At 43.5% G+C, this 7,766-nt stretch overlaps 1 protein-coding gene across 2 annotated transcripts in view; it reads left to right on the top strand.

Moving 5' to 3' along the window:
• Positions 1-6: 6 nt before the first annotated feature.
• The window catches only part of ARHGAP20 (Rho GTPase activating protein 20), a 93,898-nt gene continuing 86,138 nt past the window's right edge, over positions 7-7,766 (top strand). For both annotated transcript variants that reach the window (XM_014524430.2, XM_025214892.1), the window contains exon 1: positions 7-26. The gene's annotated coding sequence lies outside the window, so the exon portion shown is untranslated. The remainder of the gene's footprint in view (positions 27-7,766) is intronic.

Here is a 7,766-nt window from a genome sequence, read left to right as displayed (position 1 = left end):
CCCCCTCCGCCCCCGACAGCAAGAAGGTGAGACCCTTCCCCGCCCCCAGCCCTGCGCCCGCGATGAGTGGGGGACGGAGGCCGTGGGTCGCTGCGGGGAGCGAGCACCCAGCCTGGGCACTTCGCAGGGCAGAGCCCCGAGCCTCCCGCTGCAATCCCGCTTCCCCTGCAAGGTAGACAAGGGGCCGCCCCCGCCCCGCTGCCCCGGGGCCTTTCGGGCTGGGCCAGGACTCGCGTCCCCTTTGCCGGGGTTCGCCTCAACTCCTCTAAAGCCCCCGAGCCGCTTCTCCCAGGACCTGGTGCTGCAGGAGGCCCCCGGGTCTCACTGCCGCCCTCCCTGCTGCTGCCCGCTGCCTCCGTCCGCCGAGGACGGACGGGGGGGTCACCTCAGCAAAGGATGTGCCGGCCTGGGGCTGCAGGGCAGACTTGCTCTGGGCCCCCCCCCCCCGGGTGCTGTGCCCCCTGAAGAGGCTGCACAGCCGGGGAAAAGCCAGCAGCGCCTTGCAGGGGGGCAGTGAGGGCATGTGCGACAACGCCGTCACCCCACTGCCCCGCTCCGAAGGCAGCCGGAGAGCGGTGAGACTGTGCAGATAGATAAATCATGTGGTAGCCAAGACAGTCCAGAAATGTGACGGGTAAGGATTTCTCAGGATGGTATCGTTTATTGCACCAAATATAGACTTAGACGAGCTTTTGAATATAAGACAGTCTTCCTCACCAAGCAGTTCCCCAGAATATTCTTCAACTGTGATCAAATGTAGTCGGAGTGAAATATCTGAGATATTCCTTAGCTGATGCACCCCCAGGACTTGGAGAGAGACTTTGCCTTGGATGGCAGGGCGAACTGATCTTTTTAGGTATTTTGTCACTCTAAATGCCCTGAGGTCATCTGTGACAGCTAAATGAGGTTGCTTTTCCTATTGTTGCTCCTTTGACATGTTCTGATGACGGTCATCTTTGTGCCTGCCGTACCTTGCAACCTGTCAACGCCAAGATGTCACACGCAAGCCAGAAATGAGACAGCAACAAGGAACACAGTGTCAGGGAGCCTTAGATGCTGTGAGATCCACTGTTTTACTACAGCCTACACTTTGTGATTCACTATTTTGGATGCAGATGTTAATAGGCACATTGGAACGTTTGGGAAGTGCTTGTGAGCTCCTGTTCCAAAGAGCTCATGGTCTTTGCAATGTTATAGTGAGGGGGAGGCAGGAGGATGCTGGCTGGTATGTCTACTTCCCCCAGATCCTAAGACTGTATCCAGGTTCTGTGGAGTGGAGGTGCACGCAGAGGGACACGTATTGATGTTCTTGTGAAAATGAGCAGCTTGTGCCCTTGGCGAGGACATGCAACATATGGCACTTTGTATGCAAAATGGGGGCAGGGCTGGCCACATCCAGCAGACACCCCCTTTAAGTTCATATGCACTCACAGGTAAAAGCCCACATTGCACTGCTCCTTTGAGTGCTACATTGGAAATCTTTTGTATTGGGATGAGAAGAGGCTTCCTACACCCTTTTCCATACAAGTTCAGTGGTCCTAACTGTGCATGGAATTGAACCTTAAGTACAAGATCTCATTTAGTGTTCAGATTCTACACTGAGCAGCACCCTGTGAACACCAATGCTATTTATTTTACAAAGCAAGATTGAGGCTACTTAATAATGGAAGATATCGTCTTTTTCCTACAAGGTAGTTAAGGGCTCATGGGGTGCCCCCAACACCTAAATTTACTTTACCTTATGGTCTGGTTTGGTCTGGAGTTGTGTGGGAGAGGAAGTCAGCAAGAGATCTGTGTAGAGTAGAGGCTGGTGACAGTTTCAAAGAGCAAAATGATGTTAAGACAGGTTGAGAGGCTAATGCAAATACAATACTGAAAGCCTTTATAACACTATTAATGTTGACCCCCTGACCTAAATCCCCTCAAGACACTGTCAGCAGCCACTAAATCTTTCTTTTCCCCTGTTGTCATGATTATATCTTACCCAGAGTAAGTTAAGTGCACTTAACTTGGAATGGCTGTATTTGTCAGACCTCTGGTTTTATCTTGGCATACTAGTTTGTGTTTAGTTGTCAAAACAAATGGATATGGTGTATGCTCTGAAGCAGGAGATTGCAAGGTAGAAGCTGCTAATTATGCTTTAGTTCCCAAATTTGCTGTTATGGATAAGCAAATCACCAGACCTCTTGATCTTTCTCTTAGTTCTGTATGTAAAATGCTATGATTACGTTGCAGGGATGTTTTGAGAGTATGTTTGTTAGACACTTGTCATCCTCCTGTAAAAGGTGATACAGAAATGGTGATGGTAAGCTTGGGAAGAATCCTGGACTAGATTCTCCATTAATATAAATTGACACAATACACATCAGTAAAAAGTTGCTTATGCTGATGTAGCTTATTTTGGTAAATGTAGGCATAAGCTAGTCAATATAAAACAACATAACTATGTCAGCAATACTAGGTTGCATTAATTAAACTGGGTTAAGCTAGTCTGTTTTATCTTTCTACAGGAGGTAGTGAAGCTTGACTAACAAAGGCTGGATGTTTTCCTTAAATTGGTAGCTAACAGTCGTCATTCCTGTGTTTGTGTTTTGCTACACCCTTGAATTTCTAGAATTACTTAAGATAATTGTTCAGCAAAGCACAGAATTTTTCTGTGTTCATCCTTGCACTAAAATCAACTATTCTTCCACCAGAGTGTGGTGTTATTCTGTAGCAAGTGACACGGTGTGCAGATCAAAATAGTGTTAATGGTACGGGTCATCAGATGTGCCTGTTTGGTTTTGACTCTGCAGACATGTGGCAGGTGCACTGGCAGCCTTCTGAAAACATGCAACGAGGCACATTTCAAAATCAGATCCTTAAACACAGTGATGGCTGAGTGACTTAAATGAAAGAAGAGTCCTGGTGGCATGAAGGGTTGTACTCAGTGGACAAGGTTAACATGGTGTTAGGAAAGCTGGGATAGTTGTAAACTTCTCTATTTTCTCTCTCTCTTTCTCTCTCTGGCCTCTGGAAAAACTAGAAAATAAATGGACATGTGTTTTCCTTATGTGCTACTACCCTGATCTCTTTGCTCTTGTATATGATACTCTTTACATACCCTTAATTTGTGTAGGGTAGGGTTTGTTTGTTTTTTTTGACTTCCTATGAGCCTGTATCATCAGCTGCAATCTTTGGGTGCTACAGTCAAAATGTTTACTATTGATGACTAGGATTTTGGTTGTCTAGGGATACTTCTAGAACCACACTTATGCAGGTAATGGAAAACTGCTGAATATGTTTGCAAAATGATGTGGACTATTTCAACTCTGAAGAGGTCTGAGCAAAGCATGTGGGTACCTAAACCACTGATGCAGTTGTTGCATTATTTCTATTAGTTTAAGGTTATTGTAGCATTCATCATTTGTTTCCTATGCATGTAGCTAGTAGATACCCCTGTGCAAAGAAGTATTTCCCCAGTCATCTTATCTGTGCTCTGATAGTGTTCAACTCCTTTCTTTTCATCTTTTACCTGGAGCTGAGATCACTGCATATATGCTTCCAGTAGCATGAAGCATATTGCCAAAACTAGAGAGTAGAGTTCTCAACCTAGTTGTGACCTACTCGATCTGTGTCACTATGTCAAGGATGTGTTTGCTTGCTGTCCTATGTGCGTTCCTTTTAGGGAACTGGAAAAAAGGTGGTCTGAGGTGAAGGCATCCCCTCAGCCTATGGATCTCCCAAGACCTTTTAAAAAACCCTGCCAGAGACTTAAAATGAACATTGCATGGAAGATTTTCCAATAGCCTTTCAAATGAAAGACAGGCAGCAGGCTTTAAGAGGCATGTAGGAATCTGGAGATGACAGCTTTGAGACCCTTCTGCATGAGCAGCTGATGCATGTGTTCCCCTGCACGCTAGTGCTGCCCTAGAGCTTTGTCCATTTTAAACTGCCTGTAAGAAACCATGCATTACAGAAGCCTGGACCCACTTGTGTTGAGTGTTAATCCTCCTACTTTTTCTTGCAATCCCATCCTCCAATTTTTGGAGCACTTCTTTCTTTCACGAAAATAGGCAAGATATTCTAACCAAGGTTTAAACAAAAGCCATAAGACTGTTATGGCTTTCACAATTGCTCTGCGAGCAACATAACTTTGTAGGGCATTTCTGTTAGCTTAGAGTTCCTCTTATTGCTTCTGTTTTCAGTCTCTGCCTCTACTGTGCACTTTGCCACCCTTTGTTCTGTGAGTGTGTTTTTTGATTCTACCATGGTCATGGCTTTTTCCTCTCAGGCCCCTGTAATTGTTCTCCTTAGTTATTCCTCTGAAATTGGTTTTATTTTTAGGAAAGTCTTTGTAATTTAAAGGATTCTGCCAAGGTAAACAGTCACTGAGTAGTTACCTGGTAAATATTCACGTGCTCTGCCTTGTTGAGTCCTGAGAAGGGCATGTATGTTCTGTAAATTCATGATGCACATGAACATATCCTGGTTCTTGAACTGACAGTTAAGTTGCCATCACTATCTTGTCCAGATTAACAGGGGGTCAAGAATGGGATAGAAGAATAAACAACCTTATTGTTCTACTGAAGAAAGAGCAAAATTCTTTAAGGTTTAGTTGACTTTTAGTCAGTGTATGCTATAGAACTGACAAATAATGGAGTGGTGCATAGAGACAAAAATATGAGCACCAGAATGGGCTTATTACCTATTACCGTAGTTGTAAATGGCCTAGTGATCTGTGGGAAACATAGCTGTGAAATACGCTTAAAATACTGATGCACAAATAGATCCTGAGAGAGAGGCTGTTAGACAGTGAAGAATATCTTGGGGCTTTTTTGTAGTCTTGGTAAAGCAATTATTTGTAAAGGTTGTTCTAAAAATCTATTTAATTGTTTGGTTCATGCTATAACCAAAGATGAAGTATGCATCTGGTATTTATTGTTGTTGGTCAAACAACAAAAGAACAGTTTTATTTTTTTTTAAATCACTTGCTATTCTTATTAATCTTCATATTTAAAATACCTCCCTTTTATAAATCTGGTTGCCTCTTACTAAATAAATAAAAATGGTGAGGAACCCAGGCTGACCACCCCAGAGAGTGAAATTCTCCGTTCACAGAACAGCTGTTGTCCAAGCAGTAGTAGTTTGACTTTCACCTCCACTAGCCAGGCAGTGCCTCAATCCCGACCCACTCACAGGGCTGAGCTTCCAAACACATGAAGTTATTTGCCTTGGGTGGGGGTGCCAACAATAGTGCCTACCCATTGAAGAGGTTGTGGTTGTGCTGTGATTACCTGTCAGTTAGGAATTGAACTGATCTCACCCTCTCTTCTCTGGATCGCTGACTAGTCATATCTAGATTTTGCTTGGGTGTTCAAGTCATTGGCAAAAGCTTCTACATTTTGTTACTAAGCTTAGAAGCTGTTCTGATTCTCCTCATCACCTCAGCAAGGCGCCTGACCATGGCACTGGTTAAAGAAATCTGATTTTCTTGTTGCTGGGAAGCATTGGAGGACAATGCATGGAGTCAGTGAGTCTCTCTGTGCTCTGAATTTTGCCGTTGATTTCAAGGAGCGTAGAACCAGATCCTTGATGATCAAGGCGAACTTGGATCTTGTGGTAGATAATGACTTGAACAGACCAAGATTCAAATGTATATTAGCAGATATGTTTGCAACACTGTAAATAAAATTTAGTTGCTGGCTGAGCACGGGGATTTGTTCCACGTGCACCACCACTAAAATCAGTGATGCTCCATGTGAGTGCTAGTGTTCTGTGTAGAGCAAGCTGATATTTGGGATCTTGACTAGCTCAACAATGCCAGCATTATGGCAAAATAGGAGGCTGGAGGGAATATTAAAATCAGGGTGGTTCAGCTAGATGGTAGTTGCAGAGAGCATCTGTTCATTGCAGTATCTTGGAAAAGAATGACTGGGCACATATTTTGCTTCTCTAGGCAGTCGTAAAAAATTATAAACGCTGTACCATTTACATCTGGTATCTTAATTATTTTCCCTACGAAAGAAATCATACGTGCCACGAATTCTTTCATGTTTTCTCTATTTAATTTATTCTCGTCTATTCTCTTTCCAGGCCTAATATAGCGGAATATTATGCACAAATCATAAGAATGTGCTATATTTTCATTTAGCTTTGTCCTTTTTTTTAAGGCTCCACTTAAGCACTGCTGTACATTAGGTTTTGCACAGAATGGAGATTAATATCCTAATTGAACAACACAGCTGTTTAGACAGATTCCATATAAAGTAGCTATCTACTTCAATTACTAGCCAAAATGAGTTTAAAGCCAGCCTTTGGAAATAGATTTTCCCTAAGAGCAGATGACTTAGTTGATACTCAGGGTAAAGAGTGGCAGCTTAGCTGCTAATCCTTCCATCTATAAATTTATAAGATTGAATTGCAATGATTGTGGAACAGAACCTCACTTGCTATAACTCAACTCTCTTGAATATGGAGCTGTGCTAATTTACACCATGTGAGAATGGGGCCTTATATATTCAGTTTATTATAGTCTTTCTTTTATCCCTGCCTCCACAAAAACTGTTTCTAGTGAAACCGAGATTGCAGCTTCATGTTTGTGGTTTGAGTTTAAAAAAAATTTAGACAGGCAGATAGTATAAAATTAAAGATGAACTTAGAAGAAAGCCAAGCCTTTAAAAGTATGGAAATGCATTTTTAACTACAGTATCTCAGCTCTGCTCTTCGCAAATGCCAGACTGCCTTCTCCCATCTTTGCATACATGGTATTAAACATATGCATCAGATGATATTCATTGTATGATATGTTTTGTAGGTGCATACCTCTGCCAATAAGCGTGAGAGGTTATTGCCATACTGACTTTCTTTTTTATGCAAGTATTGGAGCTTTGCAGCATTCAGAGATTCCCCTGGATAAGTGGCTGCCATATCTCCAACAGGCCTCTGTTTTCTCTAGTGCCTACAGACTTTGATGTAACAGTATGCATGGGCAAGAGCAGGGAGAGCAGGGTCCTTGGGCAGCTCTACTGAAGAGAATAGGCAAATTCAATTAACTTAATTATATTTGTCTCCCATTCTCTGTTTTTCAGGGAACAAAAACAAAACTTTTGATGAAAAAAAAAATGTTTCTAGCCCTGGTGAACACCACCTCATAGATGTTCTCCATTTGCAAACAATTGATCTGATTACCTTCAGTTGTGGCAGGAAACTTTTCTTTTGATAAGCGGACTTTATTATCAAATCTAACAAAGCAGAATCTTGATTTAGTGCTAAACTTAGTTCTACAGTAGCCAGTTGATCCCATCCTGAACTTGATTCCTTTCCCACTTATGTGCTTGGATTATTTTAGCAGGGGTGTGCGAAACAGGTTGTATTAGATTCAGATTCGACCCAAATCGGGTACTGTGATTCGATTAATTGATTCGGCCGAATCCAAATCTGAAGATTTGATGCTGATTCAGAGAATCAGTGATTTGACCATAGACACAGCTTTAAATGTTTATTCTACATACCTCAAGGTAACAGGTGGCTGATGATCGCTGCAATGCTGGGGCAGATGGATCATCCCACAGGAGCATGGGGGGGCCCCCCACGTGCTTGGCAGCGAACCTGGAAGTGGACTGGAAGCACTTCCAGTCCACTTCTGGGTCCACCAGGGAGCGTGCTGGGGGATTTCCCCCCCCCCACTCCCCGTGCCCTCCCAGCTCGGTGATCGGCCATAGGCGGACCCCAAGTGCTCCCCCAGACCCAGGAGGCACCAGTCACCGAGCCGGGGGGGGGGGGGG

Source organism: Alligator sinensis, unplaced genomic scaffold, assembly GCF_000455745.1.
Source record: "Alligator sinensis unplaced genomic scaffold, ASM45574v1 scaffold397_1, whole genome shotgun sequence".
Taxonomy (NCBI): Eukaryota; Metazoa; Chordata; order Crocodylia; family Alligatoridae; genus Alligator; species Alligator sinensis.
The sequence above is the reverse complement of the archived record's forward strand: the minus strand, read 5'-3'. Positions and strand labels throughout refer to the sequence as shown.